Here is a 17,384-nt window from a genome sequence, read left to right as displayed (position 1 = left end):
TACATTCAAGAGAGATACCTCGAGCGTTTACCAAGAAATTGATAGTGTTTATTGTCGTGAAGACTGCGTGTAAGCTCTATTTGCATTGTAGGAGATGTTTAGCGCATTCTACGGCTGATCACAGTCGGTGGTGCCCGCTTTGGAGTAATGAAGAGCTTTTTTCAGAACCTTTTATTAGGTGGAACGCGCGCTCCTCCTCCTTTCCCGCTTTTTGTGTGTATTGGTGGCAGTCATAGTAACCATTCACGTGCGGAGATGAGTATGTGATGCCAGCATATGCTGCTGCGAACTATTGAACCTTCGCATTAACCGGACACCTCCAATACGTCGATTTCCGCTTTAATGCAACTCCAATATCAACGCGATAGCCTTACATGTCCCGTTCGGCTTGAAACCCGGTGTTAGAGAGGCTACTGATGTGGAAATTCAGCTTAGCTCAAAATAAAATGCTGGCCATGCGGAATCAAACTGCAGCCTTTTGGTTCAAGGCGGGGAACATTGCTTTATTGGAATAAATAGAGACTTTGTACGAGAACGACACACAGCACTGTAGGAGAAGTGCTATCGCGGACAAAATTGGTATACTCCACATGGCGAGAGCCGGAGCAATAGAAAACTGCGTTGCGACGTCATCTACAGACGGAATCTGCGATCGAGACAGCCAATGCGCGACCTTTATTATGGGCAGGTATGTCGCTTGGGTCGTTTCAATGTTTACTTGAAGGAATTGGTGAGCGCTATAAAAACACGGAAAAGGGGACGAACACACAGGACAAAGCGCTTTCTAACAACAAGCGCTTCATCCTGTGTGTTCGTCCCCTTTTCCGTTTTTTTATAGCGCTCACCAATTCCTTCAAGTATGTATTTCCAACTAGCCCCAGTAGTAGCTCTTTTGTTTCAATGTTTCTTGCTTTAGCCCGCCAATATGCCGCAGTTTTCAGTTGCTCCGCATGTTCATTTTTAGAAACGACCGAAAAAATTGCTAAATTGTGGCTTTTCTTCTAGGGTTACATTTCTCAGCTCGCTTTCAAGCACACAAATATTCCTTTCCACACAACTAGCTTGAACTTTTAGGCAAAAGCTTTTTCTACTAAAAGGTAGGAGTTACAAAAAATATTAATTATATTCATTTTCTTTTTGATTTTCATATCTTTCTTAACGACTTCTTTGTATATTTCGAAAATAATTTGTTCTTGTCGCAATATTATAGCGTATAGAGCTTATTTGCTTTTTCAGTACTTCTTTAAACCGCCCCCTAGCACTTCTTCACTTCTTTAAACCGCCCCCTAGTTCATTAAACGCCTCCCCCCCCCCCCCACCCCCCTATAAATCTTAGGGCAGATTTTTCCTGCCAAGGGGCAGCAGCTTGATACGCATTACAAAATATTTTGTTCCTCTCTTGCTCACAGATTTCACGGTGTTATCACGTTTTAAGTGGCTGTATGATTACTGCAAATATAATCTGTGTATTGCAGTTAAGGGCTTCCAAAGGGTTGCATTTGAGATCTGCGATATTGGTAAATGGCATACAGTCTAGCCCGTTTATAACGAAGCCACTTATAGCGAAATAGCGGTTATAACGAAGGGATTTCAATTTCCCATTCTCATTTTTGCATTTTCAATACATTTTGGGTCCGGTTTTAACGAAGTAAATAAGAGCGCGTCAGCGGATATAACGAAGAGATTTAATACCAACCGAAAAATAATCTGCCAATCAACACATTTTTGCGTCCTTGAGGCGATTTTTTCCGCGAAAATAAGAGCGAAATTCGGCTGACGGCGTCCTTTCGTGGCATCGTCTGCTCTCCTGCGGAGCGAAAGGTTGCTTCACTGCATCGCATGGCACGCCGGTCTCGTGTTGCGCCGTCCTTGAACGGCGTCACGGCGTAGAGCGGTAGAGCACGCCGCGCAGGGGAAAAGTGTAAAAAAGCGCGCGCTTTGTTTTATGTCGGTGCCGCGGTGCGCAAGGCAGAGAGAAAGCGCGGCAGCATTGTGCATGTTGGAAGCGTGGCTCATTTTTATCGTTATCGCGGAGTTCGACCAGATCTTTGGTTCCCAGTTGGATGGTATGGAAGCCGCAATCCTGAAGTCCGCACTTGCGAAACGTGTTCAGGGGACGCTGGACGACTTATTTCAGCGGCAATAAATCGGTATGCCGAAGTTTGCATTTTTTTTTCGTAGTCCACATATAACGAAATAGCGGATATAGCGAAGTGATTTCCGATTCCCGCCGACTTCGTTATAACCGGGCTAGACTGTATTAAAATAACTGGGAATAATAGATTATGTGAGTAATGTTTCTCCGCTATCATTAAGATGAAAAATACTCCCGCAAAAAAGAACACGGTTCCTTAGTAGAATGAACTATTTATAAACTGCAGTGTAGAAAGAGAAGGCTTTCCAAAATTCATACCAAAGACAAAAGATTTTGTGAGGTGGAATGATCCCTAGAGCATATCTGAGCTGGGGAGGACAGCGGTGTTAAGAGGCTCATGATAACGAAGGTGGAGTAGAGCCCCAGAATGTAGCACAATGGCTTTCTTTTTTTGAGCCTTTCTTCCCGCGCCACATTTTTATTAAATTGAAAGCATCCTTTCTCACTTTTTGCTTGAATAATACATAGGATACATAGAAGTAAATATAAAAAGTCCTCAGTAATGTTACTTTAATTAATGCTGCAATGTTGGCAAGCTATAAAAAATAACTGTTAAATTCACTGCCGCGTTATTCCGCGCTGCTAAATAGTTAAGCCAATATACTTAGGTTATCCTCAGTTGTACATCTCTATCGATGCGGACCATGCGAGAATGTATGATACTGATATGGGATATGTGTTGTGTGCTATGCGATAGATAGGAAAATGTGAATTGCATTGATATGTGATAGATATTTCAATAGCATACGTATATAAAGAAAGAAATACAGGCGCTCTTAAGAACACCCATTTGGTCATGCGTCCAAGCCCGGTCGGGGGGCGGCGCATTCATTGCGAGCAGTGCTTTGACTAATTTGGCACCTGTCATGGTTGCCCCAAACAGCACAACAACACATAACAGGGAGAGAAAAGAAAGCTTTTAGGAGCGCAAAGAATCAATGTGATTATAGGTAACCATATACAGCTAAAGAGTATTGCTGGTTTGATTTCATCCAAGAATGCCGAGTGCAATTTCTTTCAGCACCGAATGCGGTGGACGAAATCCTTCCACTGCTCACCGAGCACGGCGAGGGTCAATTGGCAGGGAACCTCGTTGTCCACATCCGAGGCCCGGAGGAGTGGAACTCTCAACCCGCCGGCATCCACCTGCGCTGGAAACAAGTTGGAGCTGAAGAGACGGCTGAGAAAGATCTTGAGCTTCCTCGGCTCGCCTATGATGGGTACAGAAGAAGCACGCAATTGATCGACTTGAAAGCCACCTTGTCGCTGAAGCCGGGACGTCAGTACATAGTGTACGCGAGTGCGCGAGGCCTGGTAGGGAGAGGTGAAATCTTTGTGGGACCCGAAACTTCGGCGCTGGTGGAGATTCCTCCTCTAGGTAAGGAAGATGCATAGCAGCAACAAGTTTTTTAATCAAGGCGGAAAGCTGGGCTAGTTGGTTTGACATAGTTAATTAAAAGACTAGCGCAAAAAACTAGGACAAAGACAGAGAAGGAGACAGGACGAGCGCTAAACATCAAGTTTTTTAAGGACGGTGTTGTGTTAAACTTAGGCATGGGGCGAGGAGGAAATAAACTTGAGGAAGACAGACCAGTAGCCTGAAAGAACTTTATTTAGTGACAAGAAATGCGAAGTAAACCTTCTCTTTGGGTGCGTGGCGCCAGCGCAGTAAAGCACTGTTTAATCATACAGCGGATAAATTAAAGGGTTCAAGGAATAATTTGTTTCACAGGTGGTGTTCCCGTTAACAGCCTGATAATTTTATGCTTGCTGTTAGCCTCTTATGTTAGCCTCTTATGGAACTCACTTTTTGATATATGCTCCAGTTACTCGTCGTTAGCAATAGTTTAAATCTAGACCACAAAAAAACATGTACTGCTTAGTAGTGCGGATTTTTATGTTGGATGCTAGACATAGAAAACGCATTTCTTATATGCTGTCCAAATGTATCGGCTGTTTCCCATCTTAGTGCCATTAATTTAAACACCTAAATTCAAAGAAATGCTTCGTGATAATTACGCTCTAGCACCCTGTCGACTGTTTTGGTTTCTTAAAAATTACTGTTATATTGATTTCTGCTCTTCTAGAGTTGGTAGGTAAACAGAAGTTAATAAAGCGAGCAATCTCAAGATCCGACTACATTTTAGTATTTTTATGGAAGCTTGCTATCTTATGGAACCACACCTTCTGTTGAAAAGCGCGAACCGTGAAGATCTTTGTTAGGTTATTCAAACATGTTGCGTTATATATTTTCATAACTTAACTTAAAACGCGCCGTCACACCTTTTTTTTTGCAGTTCCCGTCGACTTGGTAGCCAAAGTAATTGATCCTACCAAGCTTATTCTTTCCTAGCGTGTTGAAAGTCCTACGAAAAAATTTGCTGTAAGTGAAAGTAATGTGAGTCTTCTGAGGGTGTTTTTGCGAGCGAATGATTATTTTGTGACAAGGGCATTATAGTGGCATTAGAGTATTACGAAAAGGGCAATATAGTATACTGGCTAGTTTGCCGAGGGTGCGCGCTCGCGTAGTCACTGTAGTGATGCCTGGCCGCAGTCACCATGAGGTGACGCTGCCGAAGGTGCCACCGCTCCGCGTTCGAGGATTAGTTCCGGCTAATGGGGCAGGCAACTACAATACAAGCACTCTCGCTGCGAAGCCTGTGTTTCTCCTTGCTTTGACAACACGTTTGCCTAAACCTTCATTGACAGGTGGAAAACTTGCGGGCCTAGCACTGTTCGTAGAGAATCCTCGACTGAAATACACGCAATAGCACAAGCCTGACAAAGCGTTTTTCACGTACTACAGGTCCAGTCTGCTAATTTTTGATAATTTGTTTATTGTGTTCAACTCCCCAGGGAGTGAAACACAAAACACAAAGTTCAATCCCCAGTACCCAGCAAGAGACCCAGCTAGCGAACTTCGTATAAGCTACGAAGCTTGACACGTTGGTCGCAATAAGTCATTTTGAACGAACAGTTGAGTTCGATCAGGGCTCGTTTTCCGATTACATGAAAATTTCGATTTCAGTTTTACTCGATCTGGCCCAATCGACTGCAATTCGCGCATTGCGATCCCGCATATTAGTCACAATCGTATGCTGTCGTATGGTCGTCATCCGGACCGAGCACAACCAGAGATATAAGCTGCCATTTTTATTCCGGATGAAAAAATTGACCCGGAAAAGATTGATGAAGATCCAGCAGAAGTGCCTGTGGTACACTGGTATTGAAAAATAGCATTAATAGTTTTTACAAAGGTCATTACATCAGCCTTGAATTCTGTTCGCGTTCTTTTTATGACCCAAGGGATCTCGGATACCAATGCTTGCACCGTTTCAGCAGCCGAACCGTGTTTACTGCAGTGTTGTATCAGTCAAATGACGTTTAATAGCCCCATATATACGCTAAAGTAAAGAAGTGACACTTTTGCTCTTTCCTAACATGTGGCATCTGTTTTGTTTTGTTTGGAAATCACAGCTCAATTCATGCCGAAATATTTATTGCGATTCTTTTTTAAAGAAAAAAGAGGAGGAAAAAAGAAAATAGAAGCTTTAACACTGCTTCTAATCTAGAAAGGTGTTTCATGCAGCCCGAACTTCACAAAAAGTCAAAGCGAAAATAAACAACGAAAACGTTTTCCCGTCATTGCTTAAGGTTTGTAACAAAATAAGCATCACACTGAAATGTTTAATAACGGAAGAAAGAAATATCTGAAGCTAGTTCCTAGAAAAATGACTGCTCCAGTGGCGCGGTCTCTTTTTGGAGAGCTCGTTGACTGGTGAAAGTTTTAAGCATGTCAAGCTAAATAATACCGAAATAAATAAATAAGCTATCGAACTTCGCGAAAGCAGCACAAATGTAAGGTTATTCGTAATGCGTTCAAAAAGTGTGGCATAAGAATTTTTTAATGGAGCTTCAATGTCGCTTCCAAAGACCGTGCAATCAAAGGTGACTTGTTTGGGGGGTTTGTCATGGCAAGTGTTAACCCATACTGAAACATTACGGTCGTGATTTCCAAGTTGCATCTAAAACATCACCGTAAGCTTCGTAAGTTATCGTAAAACAGACTCAGCCAAAGAGAGCTTCCCTTGTCCTATATCAAGCCCCCTATAGAGAGCTAATAGGAGTGCATAGTTCTCAATAACCCACAGTCCCTAATTCGCAACATATTTCTTGAGCGTCTGGTGCGCATTAGTAAAAGGAATCTAGGAGCGTATGAATAAAGTATATCTTTTCATTTTTTCAGGTGACATATAATAGGCGAAGATCATTGGAGCAAAAATGTGTAGAAGAGCTTTGGTCGGTAAGTTACTATGTTTCTGTATGACAGAAGCCAACAGCCACAGAAACCAAGGGGCACAGGGGATTTTTTTTTAATTAATGTATTTATTTTGTGGTGTTGTTCAATTTAGAATATTACTGAATATGTCATCGCTTAAAGCTAATTGATGAGAAAAACAGAAGAAAAAACAACCACACGCCGCCGGTGGGATCCGAACCCACGACCTCCGAATTACGCGTCCGGTGCTCTACCTCTGAGCTACGGCGATTTTTTTTTCTTTATTGTCTGAGCTACGGCGACGGCTGTCAAACCTTCTGCTTTCGGGGGTATTTATGTTTAGCAGTAACCTAACCTTGAGAGTATTCATCAGCGCCACCCACGTTCATAAGCGGCGGACGTAGAACGTCCTGAGTTACCGCAGGTGTGACGTAGAACGTCACCGAACTGAGAGGGTGGAAGCTGTGTGAGAACCCTCTTATGCTTCCTATGGCATCAAGGCTGCCAGAATCGAGGCCCTCGCTAAGCAATTAAGCAAACAAGGAAGGGGAATGAGGGGCTCGTTGTAAATATGACAGAAGCCAACAGCCACAGCTGTGGCTGTTGGCTTCTATGTTTCTGTATGGCATCTGCGGGGCAAAATTTCTAAATCAAGTTCCGTTTTTTTGTTTTGTAAATAATTTCAAGGCAGCTGCGGTTGCAAATGCAAATGTGACAGATGAAACATTGTACAGGGTGAGGGCTCTTTTAAACGCCGGAAACGGGGGTAATATCGATTTAGAATAATATCAAGCGAAGTGTAACGCAAATCACACTTTAAAGCAGAAGTACAGCTTTCCGCCACTTTTGGTATCAATTCTTTAGCAGCAGTCGCTGTGTGAAATTGCACTGAAGAAAGGAATGCGTAGCGGCATAACCATCATCACTATACCGAATAGAATGAATGACAGAGGTCTTCAAAAAGCAGAGTTCACAACACACTCCTTATTGTTTTAATTATGGAGCTTGTAATTTAGCCCCGCTCTACTCAATTCTCTCGGCCGCCTAATCAAAAACAGGTAATAATACACGTTAACGATGAGCAGGTTTAGTAGCGGCCTTTCGGTCCATGTTAGTCAATAAAAATTCTTGTTTTTACGACCGATCAAGGAGAAGTTTGACTGATTAATGAGCGGCGAATAATCGGCCGTAATACTTTCGTCGCAGGAGCTGCCAGGATCACCTTATTGCACTGGCAGCGGTGCTAAAAACATCATCCTCCAACTCCAAGGCAGCGACGAGGAGTCTTCCGCGTACACGCTTCCCGTGTTTGAACTCGACCCGTTCAGCGAGTACGAAGTCCGGGTCAAGGCTTGTGGGGCCTCCGTGTGCAGCCAAGACATGGGCGTCGTCTTTCGGACGCCTCCTTTAGGTATGAAAATCACTCTTTCCAACTCCTTAAGACCCAAAAATTCTCATTCATAGTTCGGTGCATGGTAAAATATTTGCATTTCACGCAAACGTTGTATGCAAACCTCGAATCTTGAAACAGAATACGGCTGGAGGAAAGGAAAAAGAAATATGAATATTTTTTTCTCTAAGAATCACTTCGCATGCAACGCCTACTCTAGCATTATTTTGTACAAATGCCTACCTCAAGGGATGAATAAATTGAGGGCAACCGCTATGGCCTGCCTCTCGCAGATTGCATGCGAGCATTTATACATAACAGCTTTTAGCTTCAAGGGCTCTGTACAGAACCCACAAAGCAGCTGGGCAAGCAACTCTATTATTGAAGACGGTTTGCCTAAAAGTTAAAAAAAAAGTGTAAACACTTGTTCAACTCTTCTCATTCTTCAGGTCTTTATTTGAGTATTTGTTTTTTATTCTTTTTTTGCGGAATCCTGTGCGCTTTTTAAGAAAGACACGTCACTCGCCCTATGTGCTAATGAGTACAAAAACGAATTTATCTCGGATTCGTGCATCAGCCTTCTACAATACTGCCTTTTGGACACACCCTCCGATAGGCTGTCCGGCGTAACTGGCATCGGCATTGAGTATGCGTAAAAGTAATCTCGGACAAAGAGTCAAAGAGCGGAACGCCCATGGGGTCATTCAGTACAAGCATGCGTAACTCCTTCAACATTCGACCGTTCCTTCTATTGGGTTACACCGGCTGGCGAGGCAGAATGCATCGCCACATTGCAGGAACGTCGCGGAGGCTGCGACCATGCAGAATGATCATGACGTCCTGTGTTATCGTTGACGGTAGCCAGTGTGCGCCTAAACATATTTTATAGCGGCTTAGCTTTTCATTATTTATTATGAATTGGTGGTCATAGCATCGAGGTACTGAAAATTTTAAGTCACAGAAAATTGGTCGTAGGTGGCCAACCATTCCACCACAACAAAATAAACTCCCAGAGTAATAGATGTAAGCCCGCCCCATGTAAGAGCGCAAAAGAAAATTCCGTACAACCGCGCCTGTAAGTACATGAACTTTATTGCCGAGTACTCGAGCGATCCTGAACAGTGACAAATCCCACTGTACAGTACAGGTTACACAGAAGAATATGAGCACAGTAGGATAAAATGCGAGCCGTCGGCTAAGACACGCAAGCTGGGACTAAAGCCGTGGCTACGCTGTCGATCTTATGTTGCGAAATGTGCATGTGTAGCAGTGACATGCGTAGTTATTGTTTGGTGTGCGCTGTTTTTGGCGTTGGAGATGGCGGTTAGGGGGAATTCAACAAAATTTGCGATTTCGTATTCATGGTAAATCGAGTGCAAACTGTATGAACCCCCTTATTCTTGTAACTGGACGCGCCAACCACTTCCACGACATCAGCGATTCAAGGCGAGCTGCCAAGAATCCTTCATCGCAGACGTCGTTTTCTTCTTTACATGCAGATATAATTACCTAAACAATTAACTTTGGTCTCTTGATTTCCTGCCACCTCATTAAAGTGATCTACAGAAATACTTACGCTTACAGAGTTACGAACAACCTTGTTTCCATAACTGAACGTGCAGCACTCTTAAAAGACACCCAAACAAAGAACTGAAACCGCATAACTCTTTAGGAATAAAGAGTTAATGAGGAATGAAAAAATGACGCGACAACTGTCGCACTCAAAAAGGATGCTTAATCAGCTCCGTAGCATAAGCCAATAGGAGGAAAGCAACAAGTGCGGGGGAGAATAAGAAACCAAAGTTAAAAGCTTTCCGACAAATGGCTCGAAAACACAATGCATGGAACACTACAAATAGTACAGATTAGAAAGTGTGCACTTTGAACGATTATTTGCCGTTTCCAAGATGTGCAGCCTCGTAAGGAAATGACATGCCTTTTTGTCTGAAGCCTTCAGCCAGCTGACACATTGCATTATAACGACCTCTGAGACTACAACGTATAAAACCAACTAAAATGAGAGAAGTTTAAGGCAATCGGCAAAAAAAGCGGTTTTGAAGAAGAGGTTCTAAGGCTTCAGAAGACGCGTATAATGTGGACGACTCAGCTGTCTTGATTCAGTGCATTTCGTTCTTTGAACCTTTTCAGAAATTCCCTCGCCCGTGTTCACGATGGTCCTATCAAACAACACCAGCTCCGTCTACCTCGAGTGGGAATGCGGGCTCTCTCACGAAGCCCTAGAAATGAACCTCGGATTCGAGTTGGTGCTGAAGACGAATGCCTCCTACAGGATTCTTCCAACGGCTGTCACATCAGTCAAAGTGGATAGCCTGCTTTCAGGAACGGAGTATGATGTAGAGGTGCGCGCATCTTTGGAATACCTACCAGGGAAGAAGGAGTATGGCCCCGCGGCGAAAGCCACCGTCAGCACTTGGCCAGTTGGTAAGAATACCTGTCTCTTCGTCTACATTGTTTAAGTCCGAGAGCGTTGTCACAAATGACTAATACAATATATGAGCTAAAAATTCTTTTAATAAGCACGCTTATATTTGGTCCCATTAGATCGGCAAATATAGTTCAGGTTTGGTAAAATTGTTAGGTAGGGCTTGCAATATGTTCTGTGCAGAAAAGGGTGATGCCTAAGATAACAAGGCGGCGTTACGTCCCCACAGCTGCGGCTTTAGCCTTTGTAATCCTTTTTGACCGCCTTTCGAAATTGCTTAACAAAGTTTGTTTTATACTCTTAATCTACGCTCCAGTCAGTTAGCCTTGGAACGTGATAAAAACCATTTTCCATTATTTCGACGGCATGTCTCAAAGCCTAAGACGTACTTTGGTGGGTTTTCTCTCTTTTTGTCTTCTCATCTCTTTTTAATGTCAAATATTGTGCTTCAAATCATTGTAACATCCATAGTGCTATTCAGCAGGATACGTTGTTGGGCGAGTTGGTTCATGACAAGAGGAGCACTCATCCCGTCCCGTCTCTTCTCTCGTGATCGTCCTTTTTGCGCACTTACCTTCCTACCTTCCCTTCATCCATAATGCTGTTACTGCATTCCTGACCTACGTCATATTATCCCGAAGTTTCACTGCTCAGTAGAAAACCCTTAAGAAATAATGACGATTTGCTTAAATAATACAAGTAGTCACTACCTCCAGTAAGTAGATTTTGTTTGCTATTTCATCTCTTGTGCATTTACCGGGCAACTGCTAGCTTTCGCTCTCAGAAATTACTGATGCTTAATATAGTTAATATAACTCGTGTACCCTTTGGAGATTAGCACTCAGTGCAAAATCTTCTCTCTTCAGAACTTTTGACGCTCGTTGGTATTTTCTTTGAAGCAACCGTGAAATACATTGTAACAGGAACAAAGCATCAAATAAAAAGCTGACCTACCAGAAATATGCGTGAACGCATAACCATGACATGCAAAGGGAACGCATCGACTCTCTTCAAGAGTGAACTGGAGTCGTAGTTGAATTACGCTTGCAGAGAGGCATAGAAAATGACAAAAGTTTGCAAGAGCAGCATGTAGTATTGTGCTCAGAGCATTGTAGGAGTTCATGCCTAATTTATGATGCTTCGTGGAGCGGTAGCCATGAGCTCGCAATTGTTGTAAACAAAGTAAAAGCTGTGTTGCCACCAAATTGTGCGCCAGAGTTGCAGAACAACGTGACAGGGACGTCATAGCAGGGTTGGCGTCATGCTCTCCCAGTATGTAGTTAGACGGTGCCACTCCGATCTGGGATGCTGCTCTGAGTTGCATGTGCCACCGAGAGCTAGACCATTTAGCTCGTATGGATCCGGATCAATGTGCCGCAGAACTTGTGCACCAACGGCGAGCCGCAAAAGCCCGTATATACTCACACGGATAGGCTAACAGCTTCCATTAAATTTACTCATTACGTCTTAAGCAAAAACATTCGTGTTTTCCTTTTTACACCAGAGCACTCGGTGCGCAACTGTCACAGGTATAGTAGCAAAGCAAATCAGGTAATAGGATCGGATAGCGCTCGTCCGCCACGAGGAGATCCCATTGAAATAAACATCGGAGACCCAAATTCAAAGTGAGTGCGCCCGTCCCGACGCGGTGGCTCAGTTGTTAAGGCGCTCGGTTGCTGACCCAAAAGACGCGGGTTCGATCCCGGCCGCGGCGACTGAATTTCGATGAAGGAGAAATTCTAGAGGCCCGTGTGCTGTGCGATGCCAGTGCACGTTAAAGAACCCCAGGTGGTTGAAATTTCCGGAGCCCTTCACTACGGCGTCCCTCATAGCCTGAGCTGCTTTGGGACGTTAAACCCCTATAAACCAAAACAAACCAATCCAAGTGAGTGCGATGGGAGTACGTTGCGATGGGAGAGAGAATGGGAGCTTGCAGCTGCGGGATGGTGCGGCGAGGGGGTGATGGTGTGAAGGTTCGGCGAAAGACGCTCACCTATGCACCAATGTCGAGAAGAAAACGGACGCTACAGGTGCGGCGACCAATGATGAATAAACGGCTGGTCTCCGTGCCGACACCGCTTGCCGCTTCTAGTGGTGCCCGTTGAAATTTCCCTGAAAAGGACAGGGCTGAGCACACCGACGCGCTTCTTCCCAGAGGGTACGCTGGTCAGGTGACTAAGAGAACGAGCGTGATCAATTGACTGTGCGATGAGCTGGTCAGAGAGACGGTCACGCTGGGCATGGAGCTCGTAACGGAGGCCATTCAAAAGGGAAGAGGTAACGGCGGGGTGAGAGGTCACGGGACAGCGCCGAGAGAAACCAGGGAACAAGACACAGGACATCTTCATGCTAGAATCCAAAACTCGGCAAGCTGCTCTATAGACAAACCGTGGGCGGTTACGAGCAGCATGTGGACGGACGACGGAAAACGGTGAAGGAACACATGCAGGAAGGGTTGGTCGAAGGCGGCAGCCTTGTTGCCTAGGAGTTGTTTGAGCCGGCGCAGCATCTGTGTAAGTTTGTGCTCCCCAGTTCTTCTTAGGAGATGATCTCTTGCAGACAGCTTGGATCTCAAGTTCTTGCTCGCTTGATGAGCGAAGTAACAAACGTGCCAAAGGGCGCCGAGGGGGTTGGCCCTATGAGAAGGTGGTTTTGGTGTACATTGGAGGCAATCTCAGGTGGGCGCGACAGAGTGACGTGATGAAACTTGTGCGTCTGGGAGGGGGTGCAGGCAATGGTGAATTGACGGCTTACTTTTGGAGCCACAGTTGACGATCAGCAGCAAAGAACGGAGGAAGGCGAGAGACACAGTAGAAACGCCGCAAGAGCCATTACCAGGCAGGGCGGGAGCGTGGCCATAGGTGTTGGCCTTGCTGCGCGCGGGTGTTGTATTTTACGCCCGGGTCAGCAGCCTCCTCGTAGAAAAGTATGAGGACTGGGGAAACATCGACTGATTTTTTGCCAGTAGGTACAGGGCTCAATGCGCTGCATTGAGCCAGCTAGAACAGACTCGTACGAGGCTCCAACGTGAGGAGGAGGCCCAGCTAGGATGGTTCTAGATGTCGCCATCGGCGACCCCTGCCTGCCACATGTGCTGTGTGAGGCCGGTGCTGTTGCTACATTGTAGTGACTTTTTTTATTCCATGAATAAAGCGAGCGTAAGTCCGCATACACTCTACTAAAATCATCTAATGACTGCCAAAAGGATGATCAACCATGCACTACGACCGAAGCCCTACCCGAGTCACGAATAAGGTAGCAGCTCTCGTGGCGCGCACTGATTCACGTGCACAGCCATTACTTTCCTCCTACCACGCCGGGGTGGTTCCTGACGCGGGGTGATATAATAATTTTGCCTACTGTGCGCAGTTGTGGGGATATCGAAATCAATTCGTTTACACGACTAGATGTCACAGAAAAATATTTTCATGTTGTTTTTCTGCGCTCAGGTTGAACATCGTAAATCACCAGGGAAAAAAAAATGATCAGAATGCGTGCGTGCGTCAACAGCGCGTCAACTACAAAAATTGGGGTCAGGTATTAAAGTTACCAACAGTATTGTGATAAAAACCACAGCGAAGTGCGCACTGCTGCCCATGACGGCTAAATCACTGGATTCTCTTAGCTAAATGTTAATGCTCCTGTTTTTCCAGGCAGGCCCGCCAGTATCGCTTTAAAATAACCATTCGCGATACTACAGACCGTCTGTGCTGCAGCACGGAAGAGCGCAGCGCAGGCGAGGTAGAAAGCCTTACGTGAAATTTGCGGCTTGCTATTACGAGGGCTGATGGGTGTTGCTGAGCGCGCGCCATATACTATCTGGAATAAAAGTACCCTGGACACGCGAAGGGCAACCAATGAGAATCCCTTTGCTATCAGCCGCGTTTTTAAAGCCGCACTTGTGGAGGCTAAGTTTGTGAGGTCACTACTCTGTGGCATTGAAATCAACTGAATATGGGCGCTCTTTGCACATAAGCGCCAAGATCGCCGATTCCGCGTCCTGGAGACTTTTGTCGCCAATATTAGAAGCGGATTTGCAAAGCCGCGTTGAAGGTCAACATTTTTGCGCAGGAAAAACTGAACCAAGTTTTAAAAACCGCCCAGGCTGATCCAGGTATTGCTAGCGGCTAGGTATAAACCTCTATTCTCAACCACGTGCCTTAACTAATTGCTTAAAAATTAAGCGTTAATATTAATTTAATCGGATTACAAGAAAGATGATTCGCTTTTCTTTACCTATATCTGAAATGACGTGGTTTGAAAAATTAGTGCGAGGCTTCCTTGAATCTCCCTGAAGCTACAGCGTCATACCCTACACGCGGAGCTTTAGTGCCCCCTCAAAATTTTTTACGCTGTATACTATTCTTCTGGTTGGTTTATAAGGTTTAACGTCCCAAAGCGACTCAGGCTATGAGAGACGCCGTAGTGAAGGGCTCCGGAAATTTCGACCATCTGGGGTTCTTTAACGTGCACTTACATCGCACAGCACACGGGCCTGTAGAATTTCTCCTCCAAAGAAATTCTAGCCGCAGCGGCCGGGATCGAATCCGCGTCTTTTGGGTCTGCAGTCGAGCACCATAACCACTGAGCCACCGCGGCGGCTACTATTCTTCTGTTCGCAGTTCAATGTTCGACTTGCAACGCTGCACTTGTGACGGCACAGCAATGCCTACAAGCCCAAGCCTGTTGGTTTTCTATAGAATAACACATGCAGATTTTTGGGGTGGGACTTTGAAGACATGTTATGCTTGCGCTTATCACTTGTTATTACCAGTAGGACCATTCACCGCGCGTACGAACGTTCTGCGAAAAATATTTTGAGATTTAATTACTGCCTTACCATCAGACGAGTTCCTTATTCGTTTCTCTGCTGTATGCGTGTTATAATTTGGTTTAGCTTCTGCAAAAAAGTATCACTTTCCAATATTAGAGAGCAAAATGTTAAAAATGCGTACAGTAATCAACTCTCCAGATTCTGAAAAAACCTCCAGTCACCCTTTCATTATGTTGCAGAGCAAAAAAAAAAAAAGGGCTCCTCTACAGGAGGATTTGAAAAATGTGCAGCAGTAGCACAGTGAAAAATCTGCAGGAAAATCTCTATACGCCTAAACTTCTCAAAATTTGGGATCCGTTGATCTTCATGTCGCGCAATTTATAATAAGACCCATATTTCCATGTTTACCTGAAACATGCATTTGGCCTGGACAAAATCTGGGATGCTATTTGTGTCTAGGTGTTAAGAACCTTGCCATAAAAAACTAGCATTATTTCCAGGTGAATCTAAAGAGAAGGTCTGGTCGACTAAATTTTAGGGACACCTTTATGTCTTGATGTCATTGAAGTTGTCAAGAGGAATGTTACGTTTTAGAAATTTTGAAAGAAACAGCATTTTCTGAACGTTCTTGCCTAATTATTTCATTGTGGTACGTCATACAGTTCCGTTGGCTCCAACGCTGTCGACAGAAAGCTTTCAAACTTCTCCGGATATTGCTGTTGTGTTTGGAGAGTTCGTGAACAGCACCGTCACCTACGTCGAGGTAAGCAGTAGACTCGAATATCTATGTGTTCTAGTTCAATTTATAAATCGATGATCCGATAGAACGTATGAAGTATTTTTAGTCGTCCGTGCGACAACAGGCTTACAACCCGACATCCCGTACTTTTTTTCTTTCTGGCCATCTGCTCTGTCAGGGCGCTTGACACCTTTCATGGTATTTCCTTCTCGACCAAAATAGGCACTCGCTCCACGTAGTCTTTATCGTGGCGCATCTCAGGCCGCATTGTGGGGCGGTTCCACTACAGAATTTTTAAACAGAAGACGCTCACAGCTCGAAACAAACACATGAAATAATTTTGTTTAGTCTTCGTTGCCTGCGCTGAAAACAAAGAAAAATTTCAACCTCTAGAATCTATTTCGCTTGCGTGTAGGGTATATTGGGGGCAGGAGCATGCAACCGAAACCTAAAGATTTCCGTGAATAAAATAGAGAGCAAATAACTTCGAGGCACACGTCACAGGCTGTACCCTTCTATAGATACCTGGTGAATGAACACTGCAGCTCTCATTGCGCTGTTCACATTAAGAAGTTGCTATGACAAGACAGGTATAGAAACGAAGAGCTGTCCACCGAACTCGCTATGCTTACGTGCGTGCCTGGTGGAATGCGTCCGATCTTCATCTGGCGGTAAGCATTTGGCGGTAAGCATTTCACTGATGCACATAAAACAAGACCAGCGCTTTCATCGGTGAAGTTCAGTACAGGGCCGGTGTTCTCTATCAAAATCGTTGAAGCTATTGTTCCTCAGGGGATGTTAAATCGAATACACAAGTGGCCTGCTTTTGTACTAGGATGAGTCAGTACTGTGTTCGGCTGCTGATCCTGATCTTGCTGCATGGATGCGAGGTAGCTTAAGGCAGGGCATTGCATTGAGGGCAAAGAAAAAATGCCCTCCTGATGCGCGATACCTGGGCACAGTAACAATTCAGATGCCCTCTATACGACGACTCTCAAGTCCCATCAGAGCCTTTTGGACGCTGACCGCGCGTTCCCTACGAGTGGTCTTGTTCTGCAAGAAAGCTGCACTGCTGAGGAGCTTCAGAGACATATTCACCTTAGGTAAATCAATGCTGAGTGAATGTGAGCACGATGGGAGGCGCACTGCTATATACTGTGGCTCATAACGATAATGTAAGTCGAATGTACGAGTACTTGAAGCGCTAAGAATATCACAGTGGCAATATGTTTCACCACTTTTAAAAATCTCTAAAACGTATAGCACGGTAGAGCGAGCTATGAAAAATTGGTTTGACTGATGCACCATATAGCAAGACAGCATCGTTGGTAAGCGCTACAAGTGTCTTCATTGTCATCTAAATATGCCTTCACGCCATGAGGTTGCTCTGATACGCAAATGAAGTTTACTGATACGTAGAGCAATCAAGACTCAAGGAAATTAAAAGCCGAAGACCGGAAGAGCACATTGGTATTCTGGATTTCCAGCGCAGCCATAACACGTCCCACAAATCGCACGCAAACACTAATTTTTAAATTTTCTCACTACCTGCGTGCCATGCCCAAAACTCAAATGTGATCGTACGGCTTTGTGCAGGAGAATTA

General features: G+C 44.7%; 1 pseudogene across 1 annotated transcript in view; it reads left to right on the top strand.

Moving 5' to 3' along the window:
* The window catches only part of LOC149328743 (uncharacterized), a 46,839-nt pseudogene that overhangs the window by 16,737 nt on the left and 12,718 nt on the right, over positions 1-17,384 (top strand). The window contains exons 5-10 of the transcript XR_016285412.1: positions 3,177-3,533; positions 4,453-4,538; positions 6,402-6,458; positions 7,641-7,845; positions 9,973-10,266; positions 15,704-15,804. The product of XR_016285412.1 is annotated as an uncharacterized LOC149328743 (transcript). The remainder of the gene's footprint in view (positions 1-3,176; positions 3,534-4,452; positions 4,539-6,401; positions 6,459-7,640; positions 7,846-9,972; positions 10,267-15,703; positions 15,805-17,384) is intronic.

The sequence above is a fragment of the Amblyomma mixtum genome, chromosome 9 (assembly GCF_055824585.1).
Source record: "Amblyomma mixtum isolate Tamu chromosome 9, ASM5582458v1, whole genome shotgun sequence".
NCBI lineage: Eukaryota > Metazoa > Arthropoda > Arachnida > Ixodida > Ixodidae > Amblyomma > Amblyomma mixtum.
This window is presented reverse-complemented; position numbering and strand designations above follow the sequence as displayed.